This window comes from Chrysemys picta, chromosome 1 (genome assembly GCF_011386835.1).
Source record: "Chrysemys picta bellii isolate R12L10 chromosome 1, ASM1138683v2, whole genome shotgun sequence".
NCBI classification, from domain to species: domain Eukaryota; kingdom Metazoa; phylum Chordata; order Testudines; family Emydidae; genus Chrysemys; species Chrysemys picta.
The window spans coordinates 306,654,712-306,676,367 of NC_088791.1; the positions used below are offsets into that span (position 1 = coordinate 306,654,712).

Below are 21,656 nucleotides of genomic sequence, written 5' to 3' on the forward strand. Positions count from 1 at the left end.
GAACAGTCTAGAACCATCCTCTTTGGAACCCCCTTTCAGGTAGCTGAAAGCAGCTATCAAATCCCCCCCTCATTCTTCTTTACTGCAGACTAAACAATCCCAATTCCCTCAGCCTCTCCTCACAAGTCATGTGCTCCAGACTCCTAATCATTTTTGTTGCCTTCCGCTGGACTCTTTCCAATTTTTACACATCCTTCTTGTAGCTGTGGGGCCCCAAACTGGACACAATGTCAAATAGAGGGGAATGATCACTCCCTCCATCTGCAGGCAATTCCCCTACTTATACAGCCCAAAATGCCATTAGCCTTCTTGGCAACAAGGGCACACTGTAAACTCATATCCAGCTTCTCATAAACTGTAACCCCTAGGTCCTTTTCTGCAGAATTGCTGCCTAGCCATTCGGTCCCTAATCTGTAGCTGTGCATGGGATTCTTCCATCCTAAGTGCAGAACTCCACACTTGTCCTTGTTGAACCTCAGATTTCTTTTGGCCCAATCCTCTAATTTGTCTAGGTCTCTCTGTATGCTATCCCTACCCTCCAGCCTATCTACCACTCCTCCCAGTTGAGTGTCATCTGCAAACTTGCTGAGGGTGCAGTCCACGGCATCCTCCAGATCATTAATGAAGATATTGAACAAAACCAGCCCCAAGACCGACCCTTGGGGCACTCCACTTGATACCAGCTGCCAACTAGACATGGAGCCATTGATCACTACCCATTGAGCCAGACGATCTAGCCAGCTTTCTATCCACCTTATAGTCCATTCATCCAGCCCATACTTTAACTTGCTGGCAAGAATACTTTGGGAGACCATATCAAAAGCTTTGCTAAAGTCAAGGAATAACATCCACTGCTTTCCCCTCATCCACAGAGCCAGATTTTATGGGGTCCCAGGGACTTCTGTATAGATTATTTAGGTTAATCTTGCTATCTTCCCAATGGGACTCAGTGCTCAGTCTAGAAGATACCATCAGAGATGCTTAGTTTTGCAGTTCTCAAACTGTGGATTTGTGTTTCTAGAGATAACATGCTTGTTAACAGTAAAAATGTTTTTAAAAAATAAATAAATAAATGAATAAATAAATATCTAGAGGTGAGAAACAACAGGCCTCAACCCTATTGTCCCTCTGCAAATTTGTGTACACAGAGTCAATCCCTTAGCTCTCTCTAAAAGTGCAAAGTTTCAAAAAGTTCAATGGATAGAAGATTGTTGGGGGTGGAATAGATCTGGACAAGGAGAAGAAGTCTGGAGATAAATGTGCAAAGCGAGGGACAGGCAGTAGAAACAAAAACTGTTTGAGCAGCATATTCCAGAAGTCTTGAGGGTCTTTCTGAGTGTAGCCTACATTGATTTGAGATCTACGATACCATTCTCTCACTAGAAGGGAAAACCTTGAATAGGCTTGTTTTTGTTAAAATATTATATGTTTGCTGTTGAAGAAAAAAATCTAGAATACATAATATTGTTTTAGTTAAATAAAACAATGTAAATGTCCATCTGGTGATGTTCTCCTCCTAATACAGCATGGCAAGAAAATCCTCCAAATATTAATGATTAACCTCCTAATGACTTCATAAATATCTGCTTCAATTACCTTTGGTAAATTAAATAACCAATCATTCATTTTCTGATATAGCTGTAAAACTAATCTGATAAGTTTTCAAAATAAATCATTTTAAAAATTTATAGTGTGTACCTTCTAAAAATTAAACCTACATCTATCTGAGTTGTGAAGAATATGTATTAAGGTTATAACAACCAACAAGAATGCACTTTTATGTAGGAATCCATGATTAAATTGAGTCTTCCTGACTAGTGACTTAAAATCAATTTGATTTAAATCAAATCCACCCTGCATCAAACCTAGAGGGGGAGACTATGCCTGGCTGAAAAAGAAGCCTGATGAGAGGCAACTGGGACAGCAAAGAGAATGAGACAGGGAAAAGGAGTCCGGGGGTAGGGGGGAAGAGAAGGGGAGGGAGGAAAAGAGAACTGGGACAGGGCAGAAGGGGTCAAGCTTGGAGGCGAAGAGACAGAAAAGCAAGCTCACAAGTACACAATTCCCCTCCAGAGCCTGGAATGAAATCCAAGATTTCTGAGGATCACCATTCCTCTACCAAGAGCAAATAACCATGAGAACCATATATATCATATATATGTCGTCTCATATCACCCTCTGCTGCTGTCCACATAGCAGCAAAAGTTTGCGTTGTGGCTCTAAAGGTTCCAACCCTGCTGATGACCCATGTGTTGGTCAATAGGATTCCACGTGGTGGAATTTCTACTTCTTCAGTTTGCCTTTTTTTTTTTTAAATTAAATTAGACTATTATGAACATTAAGATTGTGAAGTCAAACATTCAGAAGGTAGGAAATGCCAATATGATTCCCATGTGCATCTTTATTTTAGCTCCCTTGTGCATATGCATTATTATACAAATTACATGATCATATACAATTTTTTCTACAGGACCCCTGCCTCATTCTGTGCACAAAATGGATCATGCTCTGAGGATGAATCAAGGTTGTGTAGTAAAAGAGGCTGTTGCTTATAGGACCCCCTACCTCATTTGTTTCAGAAGTGAGCAGGTGTGTAATGAATGAGGAAGGGGATCATAAAAGAGAAAGGATGGTCTCATGGTTAAGGCAGTTGAATTCTGTCCTAGAAAAGTGGTGTCTGTCCCTGTCTCTGGCACAAAATTCCTATGCAATGCTAGGAAAGTCATGTAAACCAAACTTTTCAGAGGTGGTCACTAAACTATGTGTTTTTAATTTTCTGGGTATCCAGCTTGATACTCCAGGGTCTAACTTACATGAGTGCTGAGCACTCACAGCTGCAGCTGAAATCAATGGAGCTCTCCTTGAATATATAAAATGCTATATAATGCCAAGTACTCTGAAAAATCTGGTCCCAGGTGTCCAAATTGGGTACCTATAATCAGCGGAAACTTTTGACCTTAATCTCTCTCAACTCTCCACCTGTAAAATGCAGACAATACGGCAACCTCTCAACTCATGGGCTGTTGTGAAGATAAATGAATTAATATTTGTGAAGCAATCAGATATTATAAGCACCACAGAAAAACCCATGATGAACTTAACTATCTCCAGAGCAGGGGCTTCCTTAATTCTGGTCTTTACTAATTTTTGACTTTGCAACTTTAACAATGTTTTTTTAAGGTAGTTGTGTGTGTGTACTGTATAGCATGTACAGATAAACCAATACAAATACTATGGCTCTGATGTTAGGAAGTATAGTGCATGGGCAGGCAGCTGACCCTCCATTCCACATTTTCCAGGATTAGGCCTATAATTAATCTTTTTTAACATGCCTTTTTATTGGATCAAATTTTAAAAACATACACTAGAAATTGTTACAGAAGCCTTGTTGCATTAAATTATACTTTAAGAGATTTATTCCTTCAGTGGGACTTATTTTGTGATAACTATTCATAAATTACATTAATATATTACTGCATATATTCAATCATAAGCCGGCTCATTTATAAGCCAACACCTCCCTCCTCCCCCACTCCCCAAAATGGATAAGTAAAAATGGAAATTTTTTATGACCCATTCATAAGCTGACCCTATAATTCAGGGGTCGGCAAACTTTGGCTCTTGGGCCATCAGGATAAACCGCTGGTGGGCCGAGACTGTTTGTTTACCTCGAGCGTCTGCAGGCACGGAAGTAAACCTAAGTCAGCATTTCCCAAACTGTGTTCTGCAGAACACTCGTGTTCCACACGATGTGAATAGGTGTTCCGTGAAAGAATCGTAATTTAAAAAAAAAGGGTCTTTAATTTTTAAATTTGGCATATTTGAAGCATAATTTACAACTCTTTGAATGACTATAATTTAACATTAAACTCTTTTTCCGGTTATTGATAGATCTCATATTGAATATCATGGCGTAAAGAGAACGAGGCACACAAGCATGTTGACATCTACCCCTTTCGGGCACGTTTCAGTTAGTGACGTTGTACCCCTTCCGCTCGAGGCAGCGTGAACTGCAGCGGTATGCACACACCATTCTCTTTACGCCATGTTGAATATAACATTCATCAACGCGTTCAAACCTGTGGATCTTTACCGTGTGTGCGATAAGCACAACTAAACTAGCTTCACTCAAAACAATATAAATATTTGTGACAAACGAAATTTGACAAAAATCGATATTTCTAAATATTGTTACTAAACCTAATCACCATGGATTTGTGGCTAAAAGAAGGAACTTTGAAACGAAAAGCAAGTTCTTCTGATACTACAACTGTGGCCGAAATAAACTAGCAAAATACTGTGATACTTCAAAGTGAGGATGAACAATTGCAGTCTTTTGATGACGAAAAATCTGTTAGTACTAGTGAATTATCCAAGGTGAAAGAATTTCCACTGAAGTATATCAAAAACAAGAAGCAGGTGTTAAAAGTCCAAAACGAAAGTATGATGAAAGTTATTTGTCTTTCGGTTTTACATGTGTTGGAAATAAAGATGTTCCTGATGCACAGTGCATCAAAATACTAGCAAACAGTTCATTGGCTCCTGCTAAACTTCATAGGCATTTGGAAACCAAGCATGCTGAATACAAAGACAAGGATATACGTTTTTTCAAGAGGCAGTGTGACTCACTTGGAAATTGTAAATTTCAATGATTAAAATTGCTAAGACAGACAACAAAAGTGTAGCAGAGGCATCTTATCGAGTAAGTTACCATATAGCGCTTGCCAGAGAAGCTCACACTACTGGAGAAACGCTTATCAAACCTTGCACGAAAGATATTTTAATGTGCATGTTGAGCAAGCAGTCTGCTTAAAAAAACTGATGCTGTACATTTGTCAAATAATACTGTTGCACGCCGTATTAAAGATCTTGCCAATGACATAGAAAAAGAGCTAGTTTGCCGACTGAAAATTTGCATGAGTATTCATTGCAGCTAGATGAGTCCACTGACGTTTCAGGACTTGCTGTGCTACTAGTATTTGTCAGATATAGATTTAATAATATTATTGAAGAGGACCTGCTCTTATGTGAATCTCTGCAAAGCAACACGACTGGAGAAGAAATATTCAACTGCATCAAAAATTTTATCAGAAAGCATGAAATTAGTTGAGGAAAGCGTATTGATGTATGTACTGACGATGCTCGGGTAATGATCGGGAAGATGAAGGGAGCTGTAACGTGAAACTTAAGTGTGGCATCAGAAAGCACTAAGCCATTGTGTTCTACACAGACAAGCACTTGCAGTTAAAAAAATACCAGCATATCTGAAAATTGTGCTCTATGAACCAGTACAAATGATCAATTTTGTCAAATCTCGACCACTTCAATCCAGGTTATTTAAAATTTTGTGCGAGGAAATGGGTAGTCAACACAAAACGCTTCTTTTACATAGGGAAGTGAGGTGGCTATCCAGAAGAAAAGTGCTTGTGAGGCTTTTTGAGCTTCATAGTGAACTACTGGTATTCTTCACTTCAGATAATTCAGGACGAAAATTTAATGACTGTCTGACAAATTCCTCATGGCTAATGAGACTTGTGTATCTTGCAGATATTTGTGCAAAATTAAAATGAAATTAATCTGTCGCTGCAAGGAAAGAATGTAACCATTTTTACTACAATGGATAAAATTTCGTCATTAAAAAAGAAATCTGAATTCTGGGCATCTTCTGTAGAACAGAGTAACTTTGACTGCTTCCCTACAGTACATGAATTACTGACTGAAATAAATTCTGCAGTCTATGAAGAAGTTTCCAGCACCATTTTACAGCACTTATGTGACTTGCAGGCCTCTTAATTGGAATATTTTCCTACAACTACTGATGATAATGCTTGGGTTCGAAATCCATTTGTAATTACAGCCAAACCAGTCGGCTTTACTGCGCACGACTATAAGCGGCGCGGGCGAGTGATGTGCTGGCTGCGGCTTCTCGCCACCCCCATTGGCCTGGGACGGCGAACCGCGGCCACTGGGGGCCGCGATCGGCCGAACCTGCCGCGTCAGCAGGTCAATAAAACTGGCCCGGCCCGCCAGGGTGCTTACCCTGGCGAGCCGAACGTTGACGACCCCTGATGTATAGCATTCAACTTTCTTTCTTGGTCCTTGGAAGACTAATAAAAAAAAAAAATTCTATTTCAATCCATAACGACTAAGCTTGGCAGGATTCAATATATTACAATTCAGTAACAAGCTTAATGAAATCTAGATTCAATAACTTACTTCATCTGAGATGCATTTTATGAAGTTGCCTCTGCAGATCCCTACTGTATCACTAAAAGAATGATGAATTGTGCTTCCTGATCTCAGGACAATTCTATAGCAGTTTAAATTATTAGGGATATATATGCTTCAAGCAGTGAACTGGGAGTTCCATTCAGTTATAAAGCCCATGCCCCTAATAAATCTGTTTTCTTTCCATTTGAGAATGTGGTCTTAAACACAGTCTTTCCTTTACTGTGTAATTTGTTTAGCTTTACATTTTTATTAATCAGTATGTTGAGGCAGTTTAAATATAGATATAATTACAGCAGTAGTAGCTGATAGCACTGGCCTGAAATGAAGGATTGGATAAGTGTGTTCTGGCTTTAGGCAATGTGATTAATAAGATTACATACTGGTCTATGATGGGAATTTAAAGAGCTTGAAATGCCTGGGAGGAAGACATTTCCTTGTTCAGCTTTTATTCCCAGAGCAAGCAACACCTCAAGTTTATACTTTTAGAGAGAGAGGGCAAAGCAAACAAGGCTATTTCTAAAGGCTCAGAGTTTTGTATCTGAAACTGTCAAATCCTTCATCAAGAACACAATGAAGAAAAAAAAAATAGTTCCAGGAGCTCATTTTAGCCACATAAAGTCCGTGGTACCACTACCATCCTCTTCTCAAAAAGCTGTATTCCAAGGCCTCAAGATGCTCTGACAAATGTCTCCAAAAGGAATTCCAAGTTCATTAAACCAATCAAACGAAAGAGATGCTCACCTATTTGGATGTGCCCTGGTGCCATCTAACTTCTCTGATTAATAAAGACCCACTGATCAATATATTCAGTCCATCTCTTTGGCTGAAGGTGGAAATGGGGGAGAAAGAGTGGGAAAGAGAAGGCCATTTGAATTCTGCAATGTCCTCTCCTGAAAAGTTCATCTGGGCAACATCTCAGAAATAATTACTCCTAAAAGAGAGTCCAATAAAACTGCACCAGAATTTACCCCCTTTAAAAACTCTTCACTCCCTAACCCTGTATCAGAGAGATTACAATTTTTAAGAAAAGCAGAGAACTATCAGATCCAGAATGAATTTTCATCATATCAGATCATCATCAGGCCAGGTGCCCACCTAAACACCTCAGCTAGCCTATCTAACACAAATACTCTCAAGCCAGACCACCCATCAGCATCCTAGAGATGAGGGCAGGAGAACACTACAAAAATTTCAAATCTTCCATACTAGGGAATGAAAAGTCCTGATACTGTCAGACAATGCTACAGTTTTAGATGGGCATAAAGCAAAGATTAGTACGAATCTTTTGGAACTTGATTCTGCAATAAGGACAACTGTCTTAACCAACAGTCTCACAGAGAAATTTCATCACTATCTCTCAAAATCTTTCAGATTCTGGTAAAGCGGAGGAAAAAAAGAGGGGACCACCACACATGCTTCTGTGTCAACCAAAAAGTTCATAATCCAAATAGGCTACAGCCATAAACTTAAAACCAAAGGCATAATCCTCCCTGTGCAGTCATTCATTTGCAAATTTAACACCATTAATCTGGGCTTGAATAGGGACTGGGAGTGGCTGGCTCATTACAGAAGCAGCTTTTCCTCTCCTGGAATTGACACCTCATCTATTATTGAGAGTGGACTACATCCACCCTGATTGAATTGGCCCTGTCAACACTGGTTCTCCACTTGCGAAGTAACTCCCTTCTCTCCATGTGTCAGTATATAATGCCTGCATCTGTAACTTTCACTCTATGCATCTGAAGAAGTGAGGTTTTTACCCACGAAAGCTTATGCCCAAATAAATCTGTTAGTCTTTAAGGTGCCACCAGACTCCTTATTGTTCCTGTGCAGTCAGGCAAACTATTTTGGGGTGCAGTGAGGAGTGGAGCACAACTGTTTGCCCCTTTTTCCAGCCTTGAAATATCACCCTTTTCTTTACATTGTCAACTGAAAATAGTGCATAGTTATGTCATTTTAATGAGTTAAACACAGGCACAATCTTTGTTTCAATATACAAGTCTCAGACATTTTTACATTATTCTGCATTTCACTTTTTTGAAGGCCAATCTTTGTAGTACTTATGTACACATTTCACATTATAGACAACAGTAGTATCAGGTTTGAGACCACAAGAAAGGAAAGAAAAATCTGAAGGAACAAATAAAACTGGGAAAAGAAAAATAAGTGAGGGAAATAACTGAAGCGGAGAAGGTAATATACAAATAGAAAGGAGAAGACTGCCTAGTACTTGTGATCTACTGACAGCAGACCTCATCCTCTGAACTGTCCCTGGGTAGGAAGAGTGATGGTTAAGCAATTTTAACAGCCCAACTAGTTGACAAAGAACAGCAATGAAAAGGTACAAAAGGAAGCTGTGTAAAATCCCATCCTGGGTTGAAGTTTTAAACTGTCTAAAGTGGACAATAGATGCCAGGATGGTTGTTTTAAATCTATAACATGAAATTTTTAAAATAAAGCATGAAACAGAATCAAATGAATTTGTAAACTAAGTTTAGAAAAACTTACTAATTAGGGGTTTTCAAGGCTTTGGGTAATTTTTCAAAATTGTTTAAGTAACAGACCAGAGGAAATGCAAGTAAATGCACTATCAAGGAATTTGTGCTGAGTGGCTGAGTTTGAGAAGACAAAGTTGCCTTCTCTTTGGGGGATTTTTTTTTCTCTGGGGAAGATGGCAATTTACTCAATGTCACAGTGAACTGAGAGCTTCCTATGTTTTTACATTAAGTTGTACAATAATAGTCTCTTGATACTACTATAAAATAAATAAATCTTCTCTCCATTTGTGTGTACATCTTGACTGGTCTTTTAAGAAACAGACTCAATCTTTAACAGAACATAAGAACTGAGAGCTACCAACTAAAACTCCTCAACAAAGACATTTAATACTATTTGAGAAACTCAAATAAGAGTTTTCCCCCTTTAAAATCCCTATACAAATAAGAGGGGATAAAGGAGACAAGGTGGTTGAGGTAATAGCTTTCATTGGACCAGTATCTGTTAGTGAAAGAGAAACTTTCAAGCTTACACAGAACTCTTCTTCAGGTCTATGGAGTAAGGGAGATTATGTAAAATATAGGATTGAGTAAAAATTCATTTTAACATTTTGTTTTTTCCTTCCTTACTTGGTTCCGGGCACACCAGCACAACCAAACCCTAAACACCAAATTATTAGCAATAATGGTGTGTTAGTAAAGTTCATAAATAGGGTAATCAGAAAGCCTTAAAACTCCTATCCTAACACCACAGAGACATACACTGGGATAGGATAGAAGGAAAGGGAAAAGGGAGATCCTAGAAACTCCTCCATCCTCCCACATATAAAGGAAGGGTAAATCTGCTAAAAAGGCATGAGAGCAAAGAAGTGCAAAAAAAATCCAGGAGAGGTGGAGAAGAAAAACTAAACATTTTAAATTGCAGGACCCAAGATAGTGCCTGAATATTGATCTCTCCTCCAACTCCACAAACAAAAATCTAGGCTTTAGAAGTATTACTTGAGTAATAAGGTACCACTGGAAAGGGTCCAGTTAACCTGGCACCTCAACAGGACTAGCTTCAAATTTTTCATTTTTTCTATAGTGAGTGCAATGCCCTCTGGCCATATAGCTGAGATCATATAAAATTTTAATTGAATGTACAATTGAACACATCCAGATAAACACATCTGGGATGGCGGTGTGCATGGCTGGAGGTGTTTGGCAAAGATGCCAGCAGAGTCCAGGGATATTTAAATGACAGTGTAATGCTTTTAAAAAATGACATGGATTAAAATATGCCACTCAGGTAAAACTAATCTGGTTCATCTTATGCCTAAACTTATTTAAACTGTATGATGCCCAAAATACTTGTACTCCTATGCTTATTAAAATCTTGCACCTTCCTAAATTCTTAAAAATAGAAAACAATGTACATATACCATATACTACTATGTTTTCTAACTTGCTTATTTTTCTTCAAATATATCTAAGGCACTTCACAATTTTTATTAATAAATAGACATTTATATATGAATATCTAAAGACCCCAGTTACTGTCATTTTACTGGGCACTGTACAAATAGAACTCACTTACACAGCTGGGGTATATAATTTAGCTTAATTTGCTAAATAAAATTTAAAAAATAATTTTAATTAAACCAATACAAGTTGTATGCATATAGACAAAGACACAGAGGAAAGCACAATCCCTGCCCTGAAGACACAGACAAAAGGTTGACAAATGAAATATAACAAAAATCAATAAGGTGAAGACTCACCACAGATTTATCGGTTAAATGTTTTGTTGTCGTTGGGTTTTGTTTTAAAAAAATTTTAACGGGGTGGGGAAGGCGGTAGTTAGGGAAAGGAATGGGCAAGTTAGTAAGTGAAGAGGAAGGACAGCCACAATTTGTCACCTACTTAGCCATGATCAGCAGGTAGAGTTTTGTAGGCAAGCAGAGATGAGTCTTCAGGAGGTATGTGAAACAGGATGAGGTAATGAACCAATGAGAACTACAAACTTAGTTTAAAGGTACTTTTATAAAGCCATACAAGTTATATGATTACACATAGTACTTCCACAAAATGTTTCTGTTTAGGAAAAACACTTGTAAAGTGTTTTGAATTCTCAAAACAGCCAAACAGAATCCTATCAAGCTTAAAAAAAAAAAAAAGATGATGGATTGAGAATGTACATGAACTTCAAGCAAACAAGTAATTTTTTCAGTATGTTATATGAACATGAAACATGGAACTTAAAATTATATCTTCAACCTTAACTACAGAAACATTAATAGAGTGCACATGGTCCTAACTGTATCAGGCAACCTGCACCTCATAAAGGACAATACACCTCTAACCTGCTGACTCCTTCAAACTAATTCCACCAAAACCCTGAGGGGATGCCATAGGGTTCCAGCTCAACTGGAGGTGAAAAGTTTGGGCTGAAGTAAAGAAGTGGTCATCTGGTACACTCCAAATTCTCCCTTCTACCCCCAGCCAGTAATATAGCACCACATGTTAATAAATCTCACTTCTTAGCTTATATTAGTTCACCGACACATTGTAGAACAGAGGTTCTCAAACTTCTGTACTGGTGACCCCTTTCACATAGCAAGACTTTGAGTGTGACCCCCCCCCCTTATAAATTAAAAACACTTTTTAATATATTTAACATCATTATAAACGCTGGAGGCAAAGCAGGGTTTAGGGAAGAGGCTGACAGCTCGCGACCCCCCATGTAATAATCTCGTGACCCCCCTGAGGGGTCCTGATCCCCAGTTTGAGTACCCCCATTGTAGAAGCTGCCCAGATGTGAGGGAATCCACAGAAAACAGTACAAGTAACAGGCAGCAGGATGGAAAAAAGGGCAATCCATCCAAATGCCCTTTGCCTCTTCAGATTAAACAATGGGAGAACACAAATCACACCCCATAAAGAAATTCCACAAATTGATGCCAGCAAAATTTATTCTCTTTAGAATAGATTACTTCTATACATAGGAAAACAGGATCCCTAAATGCTTAACCATAAGAAAGCTGTTTTTTCAAGTAAAAAAAGGATTTTATTTAAATCAGATTTTTTAATTTAAATTATAATATGGTTTTCTTTTAAAAAATAAACCTGTTTAAAATTACGTCTGAATTTAATACAAAATAAGTTAAGGCCTAAATTTATTATAATCTGTCAAAACGCTTAAATAAAAAAATATATATACTTAATCCATGTGTCTATCACTTTTCTATATAAAGAAAGATGTTTTTCCCCCTGATTCTAACTTGTGAGGTCAAACTTTATGAATATGGAACAGTAGGTCATGTACTGTATTGTGAGCTTGTTTTGATTTAATAAAAATACATTTTATTTGCTGTTGTGTGTTTAATTAAATTCCATCTACCATCCTAATGTAGCTTGACACAAATCATGAGCAAAAAGTTAATTATCTAGTAAATAAGCAATATATCATTCATTTTCTAACATACTACAAATATACATTTAACTAATATGAAAATATTAAGCTATATAATTGCTTAAATAGCTATAGTGTATCCTCATAGGCAGAAGAAAGATGTACCAGATGTAATGTAAAGGTTCTTTTTAGTTGATTAATCAACATGTTTTAATGGTTGTCAACCAACGTAAATGCACCTTTCTTTACAAAAAAACTGAAGTACAAAGAGAAAAATTGATTAAAATTGATTATTTAAATTGGGGCTTTCCACTTGGTCATTCAAATCATTCTTTAAATCACCTTGATTTAAATCAATCCACTCTAAGCCACCTAAAATCTTCACATTGTCACATAACAGATATGCTCAACATATAAAAAAAAAAAAAAAAAAAATCAAAACAGCAGAAAAACTTCAGCTTGTTTGTTCACAAAGTTCACCAGGATGCTTAAAACAAAGCATCTTCCACAAGGTGCCCTTTTGCCCCATATTCTCAATTTACAACTTCTATCCATTTTGCTTTTATCAAAATGGAGTTGTATGGGATGCACTTTGCCAAATCTATGGAAAACAAAGTTCTTCATTTGCAATATCCACAACAATATATACAGAAGCAGTGTAGAGACATTAAGGGCATGTCTACACTTACAGTGATGCAGCTGCACCGTAGATCCATACAGCACTCTCTACTCTGGGAGGTAAGTCAGTATAACGGCATCACTAAGAGTTGTTTTCTCCACACCCAGGAGCAACGTATTATACTGATATAAGTTTGTAGTGTAGACCAGGGCTAAGAAAAGTGAAGCAAATAAGTTAAATTCAAAGGGATTTTAGAACTGGATATGGAAAGTTTGTGTATTTAATTAAAGAGATGTTTGGACACTTCCTACAAATTACACTACTTGCATCCACTTAGTGCCACAAGAGTTGAAATCTCTCCATTTTTGAACAAGTGTCAATTTTTTTCTTTTCTAGTTTAACTTCTCTCAGAAATTGATATTAGGAGATGAGTATAATACAGTTAAGCCTATGTGAATAAACTGGGTTTGATTAACAGAGAAGCAAAAGCTGGAACTGCTTTGAAAGCAACAGACTACGCTAACTCTTAGTACAATGGGAGAGGAGCCCCATTCAATAGTTGCCCTTCCAAAGGGAGAGATAACTAGGCTTTTAGTTCACAAGTGCGAATCTAGTCCTCTTTACATGGAAAGGTATAAGTGATAATTTAGGCAACCAGAGCATTGGGGGATTAAGAGAATGATGATCTAGGTTCTGGACTTTAAGGACACTTGTGTTTATTTTTTCATTAAAAAGTGCATCAACAGATGTGGCACAAGTGTGAAAAAATGGCACTCAAGGAAAATCTGCAGTAGGACTCAAGAATTTCTCCAAACAGTTGACTACTTACTTCTAAATTCTAAAGATGGGTCATCAGATTCTTAGATCTGCACAGAGTGGCACTCATCCAACCCTTCAGCACCCCCCTCACCCCCCAACTACTGCCCCATTGACAGCTGCACATCTTATGAGACCTGCAGTTAAAAGGGAGGAGAGTGTAAATTAAAATAAAGTTGAGAGCAACACACACACACACACACACTAAATTTATATTTTCCTGTTTGAAGGACTCAATTTCATTTACAAATTCTGACAGAAGGAAAGGGAACCCAGGAGGTTTTATTCTTCACTTCCATTTCACAGTTTCTATTAAAGTTAGTAAGAACACCATACTTTAGTGGTAAGAGCTGACATTTCCAAAAAGGCTTTGTGAGGGATAGATATGTATAATTTCTGTGACAATAAAATGCAGTTTACTGTAAAAAAATGTGTACTCTATGCTTCAATCTCTGTCACACATACTATTTACAATGTTATCAAACATTAAACTACTTAGTGAACCAGTGTCATCTCTTGGAACTGACAGTTTTTTTCTATGTTTATTTAATCCACAAATACAAAAAGACTGCATTCTCAGGTACTGCTTACGGCCCCAATTCTGTATTGGTTATGTTAAAACTGACCCATGTCTGTCAATAGTCCTAGTGATCCCAATGGAAGATCACTCTGATTCAGAAGTCTGCATTAGAGGATCCTGATGGAGGATCAGGGCCTAACTTAGAAAATCTCAGATAAAATTAAAAAAAACAATTTTTTTTTTTAAATCAAACATTTAACACCAACATAACCCATCTAATTTTGATGGGGAGTTGCTGTTCTATCATCTCTCACCACGAATACTATACCAAAGTTACAATAAGCTAAGGCACTAGAGCAGGAACACACTCAATTTAAAAGCAAGGGGGCTGCTGGCAGGACATTCCCCATCAAAGGCCCTCAACTCTGGAATTCACTACTTCATCCCCCATTCCAGAACACCACAAGTCTTGACTTTCAGGACATGCCTCAAGACCTACCTTTCTCATACTTTGGAGTAAGATTGAAGAAGCAATTTGTGGTAGGAGCGAGGAAAGAGATTTGTGGACTTTAAGAAGGCTGAGTTTTTTATGCTTCTGCGTTTGATTCTTCGTTTATTACATTACACGACAGGAGTTAAAATACAACAAACTTAATTTAAAGTAAGTTTTTGTATGAACTGTGTATTTTATTTTTATTGTGAAATCTTTTAGGGCTTTTGTATAGTCACTTGCATAAATCACAAATATACACACACATTTGCTAATGCAATCCCTCACTAGCAAAGTTTCTCACACTCAAACTCATTTACTGTTTGTATCAATACTTTGTTTAAAATTAAGCATATTCTACTGTATTTAAAAACTAAAAAGAAAATCAAATTTCCTCTGAGACCAACATTTAACTGATAATTTCACTGACAGAGGGTTGATAAAGATACATCTTTATCTTCACATACACACACACAAATATAAATTGTTTCACTTTTCTATGTGTGTTTGGAGGCAGGGAAGACGAGAGAATCCATTCTTAAAGGCCCTGTGTTCTGGCAATTCTTCTCCAGCTGATGTCTGCACAATTCCCTCCAGAATCTGTCAATGTCACTCAAGCACTGTCCATAAACTAAGGCAACCTAACACACTCCCCACCACTCTCACAGAGGAGGACCAGTCAGCTTAATAACCTCTTTAATACACAATGAATTTTCACACACCAGCCACAGTTCAGGACTGATTTTAAAATAATTTTCTCAAGATTCTCACTCTTTCCAGGGTTTATTTTGGGTTATATGATTGGAATCATGTACCCAGCATACACAGACACTTATTTTTATAAACCTATGAAAGCATGATGAACTGTCATATCAGCACAAAGTGCTAGACACTAGAACTGCCACTAGGCAGTAATGTAGAACTACTCTGGAGGAAGCAAAGGATGTATGAAGGAAAAGAGACAGTAAAGGAAGGAAAGCCTAGCAAAGAATTGGGGCTGAATAACATCAACGAGGGTGAACTAAGAGATTATGAATTTGCTCTCATTTTTCCGACTCTACTCTTCCTATACCTAAAAATCACCCTCCTAATGTCCCACTTTGGATCCTCCTTCCACTCATTTTCATGCCTTCTTCCAAGTTGTCCCTTTGAAAATACTCCTTTTGTGCAACAAGTGGAGTATGCTGACTCCTCCAAATCCAACCTTAGAAAACACTTCCTTCAAGAAACTTTTTAATGATTATCTCGACTAGACTGAACACTTTTACATTTTACATGTATGAATTGTGCGCTCTGTCTGAACTAGACTATAAATGTTCCCCCCCCCATGTACTTCATGCTGTACAAGAATATCAGTGCTCAACAAATAAAAATAGGACACAGAAAGGGAGACCAGAGAAAGAAGAGAAAAACAAAGATAAAACAAGAGTGAGACAAAAAATACATCTCACCAGAAAAACCTCTCAGACATGCAGCATTGCCTCTAGAAAATATGTACACATGAGAGAGACAAGAGTAATAAAGGATTATACCTTTCCTTTTCAAAACAGTGACAATTGCTGAAATTTACATTTTTTTTTATTTAAACCTTAATGATTTCACTGAACTGTCCAACTTAAATCTCTGAAAAAAAATCAATCTGATTCAAAGTAAAATGTGTTTTAGCATGTGAACTTGCTACATAAATCTAACATTCACATTTCCACAACTTTAGTTTATCCAGCTTCTTCTCAGACAAGACACACGGAACTACAGTTTGGTATACCAACCAACTGGTATGATAGTAAAAAGTGTAAATGAAGTATTAGCTATTACCATTGACCTATAAGAATAAGAAACATGGGCACAATGGAAAACAGATTGAATACTTAGGCATAAGATGTCCGGCTAACTACAATTGTTTTCTCTTGTACATGCTTTCAGAAAGGTTGTGAGCCCGTGGCACATTTCAGTCAAAAAGAGCATAATTTCTTGATTCTCTAACAATACCATAAATCTTTTTTAGGTGGTTTGTGCATAATATATATTCAAATGTTTCACAGAATCAGAGAAGATTAGGGTTGGAATAAACCTCAGGAGGTCATCTAGTCCAACCGCCTGCTCAAAGCAGGACCAACCACAACTAAATCATCCCAGCCAAGGCTTTGTCAAGCTGGGCCTTAAAAACCTCTAAGGATGGAGATTCCACCACCTCCCAAGGTAACCCATTCCAGTGCTTCACCACCCTCCTAGTGAAATAGATTTTCCTAATTCTACTTCAACTCCTAATTCAATTCCACCTTGATTAACTAAGCACATTTAGTGCTGTTCAAAAAAAAAATTAAAGGTTTTTCCAACTGCTCTCCACAGTAATTTAAAATAGAATACACAGAACTTGCACTATACCAACTTTGATCAAATAAATTAAAACCTACTGTTGTTTTCAGGAAGAAGACTACAACTTAATTTGTTTCGAGGGAGGGAATGTGAAAATGTATGTCACTAAATACCCCTCCTGAAGTCAAATATTTGAGATGTATTCCACTTTAAATATCCTCAATGTTTAAAATTTTCTACCTTGTTTGTTATCTATTTCACTGTTAATGAAGAGACACTGAACATGGCTAAAGTGTTGAAATCAAATAAAAGATTGAGTGGCATTCAATAACTATGTTAAACCAAACTTAATATAACACAATTGAAAAGAAATAGTTATCAATAGGTAACCGTTTAAAAATCAAAACTCACACAATTCGGAATCTCATTATTTCTTTTAGAGTAAAATCCTGTCCTGTAAGAGCTCAGCTACTGCAGTTGAATGTTCAGGTTTGTACACCATCATTTACTGTTGATTTGTTTTGAAGAACAGATAGCGAGTTATTTGCAGCAGCATGAAGTTACAGACCTAGATTCCTTGACCAGAGACTCAAACAATACATATCCTACACACAAAATGTCCTTCATCTGGTAATTCAAGTGTAAAATTTCAAATTTACTAACCAAACGTCCATAAAAACGTCCCCCCCCCCAAAAAAAAAAAAACAGAACGTGGTGAAAAAAGACAACATGGGGGAACGAGCTTGCTGCAAATAGTGACCCACCAAATCTAGGTCCTCCTCAGTCACCACCTCCCGCTAGCTGAGCAGCCTCCGATCATTGAATAGTGGAGAATATTGAAGGGAGCGAGATGGGCTCTTTTCCCCCCTTCTCGACCCCGGGCAGCAGCCCGAAAGGGCTGCGGGAGCCCTGGGTGCCGCTCAGCGGGGGCTAGGCCAACTGCCCGGGGCAGCGAGGGGACAGCCAGCGCCAGGAGAATCACAATCGTTAACCCCCTCGGCACAGCTCCGCCACAAGGAGCCACCAGCCAGCAGCACATTGAGGGAGCGACGCCGCCCGCCAGGGAAACAGCAAGAGCCCAGGCCACCCGGGGAAGGGGCGGGGGGCGACCCGCAGCACCAGCTACCAACTCTGGGCGAGGGGATCAAAGCCCCGCCAAGGTCACCCCCTAGCCAAGGCCCCCGCGCTGCGACCCCCCCAGCCAGGAAGGGGAGGGGGCGCCAAGTTTAGTATGTAGAGAGGCTGGCGATCGCGCTGGGGCGGCGGCGGGGGGAGGGGAGCAACTAGCGGGAGGGGGGGGCGGACTCGGCTCCGGGCCGGGCGCCCCCACACACTGGCCGTGCAGCATGGTCCGGGCTGGCGCCGCTCCGGCCCGGCTGCAACGGGGGAGAGAGGAAAATGAAACAGCGTGTGGAGGGCGCACGGCCACGCTCCTTACCTCCCCTGCAGCCGCCGCCTTTCCTTGCTGCCAGGCGGGTCCGCTCCGCGCTGCCGCTGCTCTGGGCTCGGAAAGGAGCCGCCGCCGTAGCCGCAGCCAATCGCCTCTAGCCCCCTCCCCTTCCGCAGCTCGCCCCGGTCTGCCTGTCGGCTTCAAAATGGCGCCAAGTTGTCTCCGGCTGTTCCAATGGAACCGCCGAGAGAGGCGAGCAGGCAGCAGGGCGGAGCAGCAGCGCCCCCTGCCGGCCGGCGCGGGCAGGCGGAGCGAGAGCGAGCTACACTCACACAGACACAGAAACAACTTCCACATCTAGGCAGTTACCCCCTCATGGGGGCGAGAGCCCGCATATCGCTCTGCAAACCTGTACCGGCGGCTGCAGAGCAACTCAGCCACAAAGGCTGCGGAGCGGAGCCGGCTCAGATTCCCCTTACCTAAGCAACGTACAGAAAACTAAACTCCTGCTGCCATCACAGCAAACCCTGCTTCCCCTGTCAAGCACTAGAGGGCCAAAAAGTAAACCCGAACGAAAGCGTGATCCATCTCTAAAATACGAATTCATTGCCTGGGCGCAATAACGTTAACTTCCCACAAGGGAAGCAAAACACGCATCCCCTAACGAAAAAGCAATGAAGATGATAGCCCAACAGCTAGGACACCAATCTATGAATCACTAGGAAAAGCAACAAGCTAAACTGTTACAGATCCTAGCACGGAATTCTTGAACTAGCAGAATACCTCACTATAGTGACTTGGACTCTCACCAAATACAGAAAGCAAGGTCAAGGACCATATGCAAGAGGAGGAAACAGAGGGACAATGCACAGTCCAAATGCAGAGAGAATTGTGCAATCAATGTGACAGATGGGAGAGAAAGATACAGTCTATGTCACCGTGCAAAAGAAATATTTCCTAAAATTAGCTGGAATTATAAACTACTTCTAGTAGAGCAATCATGAATAAATGTGTTTAACCTTGGGAGGGAGTGAGAAGGAGAGCTGAGCAGCTCCAATAAGTGCATCACTTTATTGGGAGGAAAGTGAGAATAAATGTGGTTTATTTCCATCTCCCAGGTAAACGCTATGAAAGAGGGGAGCCAGGATATCAGAAGACAAAACTAAGCAGTTTAAACTGCAGTTATGTTTTTTTAAAAAGTGACGACACTTCACTCAACAAGTCTACTAATACAAGGGGCTTTGTCTAGACTAAAAATAACTTTTTTTTTTCATTAGTTAACATGTTACCCTAGCGTAGACTGGTTTCCTAGGACTCTCCTCAGCTATCTAACACATTAAAATACAATATGTGTGATCTTCACTGAAGTTTTAAAATGTGTTAAAATATGCTAGCTAACAAAAACATCTTTTATTATAGTCTAGATAAAGCCTACAAGAGTAAACTGGATCCTTCATTGCCAGAATTGTTAGTTTAATCTAGTTGCCAGGGCCTGGCCAAATCCTGACCTTTACATCTTTGCAACTCTGTCTGCCCTTGGTTACGCCTGTTCCACCATTCTTGAAAACAAAAGCCTCACTGCACAGGTATAAAAGAGGGCAACATTTTGCCTGACAAATCTTTATTGCGGGTGATAATTTACCAAAAGTAAAGAACTCAGCTCGACTTTCAGAACTCAGAGGAAATTTGTTGCACTGGCAGTTCAGGAAAACATTTTTACTTGCAAGCTGAACACACGATATGTCAATAATAATTAAAATAAATTTCCCATGTGACCATGTAAGATTATTTTCCTTTTCTGCCCCTTTCCCAGTCCTCTTCCTATTGTGGTGATCTTTACCTAGATTATAAGATTTTATGGTCAGGGAGTCTGTCTTTATCTTTATTTGTTGTGTGAAGTGCTAGACACATATATAAATCTCTATACGTATCTCTTTCTCCTCATTCCTGGGGCAGGGAAAGATACTTATCCCCTCCATCTGATGTCAGGATGCCTGTCAGCTATGGACAGACATTTGGAGACTGAAAAATGGCGAGGTAGATGCTGTGAGGAAGCCTAAGACTTGATCCCAAGTTACCAGAAGGTCTTCATAAATGCCCACACATTTGAATGTATCTGCACTTAGTCATTCAGTCATTTCAGAAGTTAACGCTTTTAAAGAAATCCCTTTTTTTCTCCCCTCCTCTACCAGTGTTAATTTTCTTGTAGGGGTTAACACACAAAATAAAACATGCACCACTAGTTTACAAACTATAGTATTGAGCTACTTCTTACTGCTTGGTAACTCAACAGCAGTACCTTTCATGTTCCTCCAGAGGGGGCCCTTACAGCACCTCTTTTCATGAGGGTTAGCTGCTGTTTCCTCCTCAACTGTCATATAGGGGTGATGGAACTTGGGTGCTAGGAGTGTGGCTGCACCTCCAGGCTTGAAGTAATAATAGCAGCTGAATGCATGGCTTTCATCACATTCAGGGTTTCCAATTTTGTTCAATGGTCTTCAGCATCCCCTCTATAAAAAATGTTCCAGTGCCCATGCTGTTATTCCCAACCACCAGAGATGGTTCTGATTCTAACATCCCCTATTCTTCTTGTAAAGGGACATGACTCAAAACATTCAAACACTGAAGTTTGAAAAGAGGAAAATAATCACTCCATACACACACCCTACTATACATGGAGCAATTTTTCTGCTCCCATTGCTCCAGCACCACCCCTGGAGTTAACTTATGGCAGAAAACAGCTCCTGATGCTACAACTTCAGAGAAACGGATGAGCAAACTACCGTAAATTGAATACTTGCCCTGGGTGGTGATAATCAGCAGTACTGCCCTGCCCACATAAGCTGCAGGAGGCAGCGAGGAGCTGCTGTTACCCAAACACCAGCCAAATCCAGGTGCATACTGACTGAGGCCAGTGATGAGGCTTTGCAGAACACTCTCATATGTTGCATTAAATTTCAATTAACATTAAAATTACAGGGTTATGCTGCTATAGTCCCTGTAGTATAAACATGAGTTGTGTCTCAGCTCTCCATCTGTAAAAATGAGGATTATAGTACTTCCCTACCTCACAGGACTACTCTGAGAATAAATACTTTAAAGATTGCAAGGTTTTCAGATACTATGGCAATGATCCTATATAAGTACCTTAGATAGAGAGAGGCACATGAAGAAACAGAATTCAGTACACATTCCCTTGTTCTGGCTCTTCAGTGCAAATAAGAGTAAAAAGCAGTAATAATGGCCACAGGCAAAATTGGCCCCTTTTCCTACATACTGTAAAAGATAACAGTATCCCAGAGAAAACCTGGAAGAACACTGATTCAATTTTTCCACATCATTCTCCGGACTCTTTCCTCACTGAAATAACCCTGAATCAGAGGACAAA

The 21,656-nt window shown here is 39.4% G+C and overlaps 1 protein-coding gene across 8 annotated transcripts in view; it reads right to left on the minus strand.

The window, feature by feature from the left end:
* PDS5B (PDS5 cohesin associated factor B) overlaps window positions 1-21,656 on the minus strand; it is a 276,903-nt gene that overhangs the window by 238,492 nt on the left and 16,755 nt on the right. For 3 of the 8 annotated variants that reach the window (XM_008167679.4, XM_065594589.1, XM_042842811.2), the window contains exon 1: window positions 18,317-18,519. The exons of 1 other annotated variant lie outside the window; for it this stretch is intronic. The gene's annotated coding sequence lies outside the window, so the exon portion shown is untranslated. Of the gene's footprint in view, window positions 1-17,289; window positions 17,309-17,642; window positions 17,662-18,316; window positions 18,830-21,656 lie in introns of those variants that run through there. 4 more of the 8 variants (XM_008167674.4, XM_065594592.1, XM_065594572.1 and 1 more) reach the window with 4 other exon arrangements.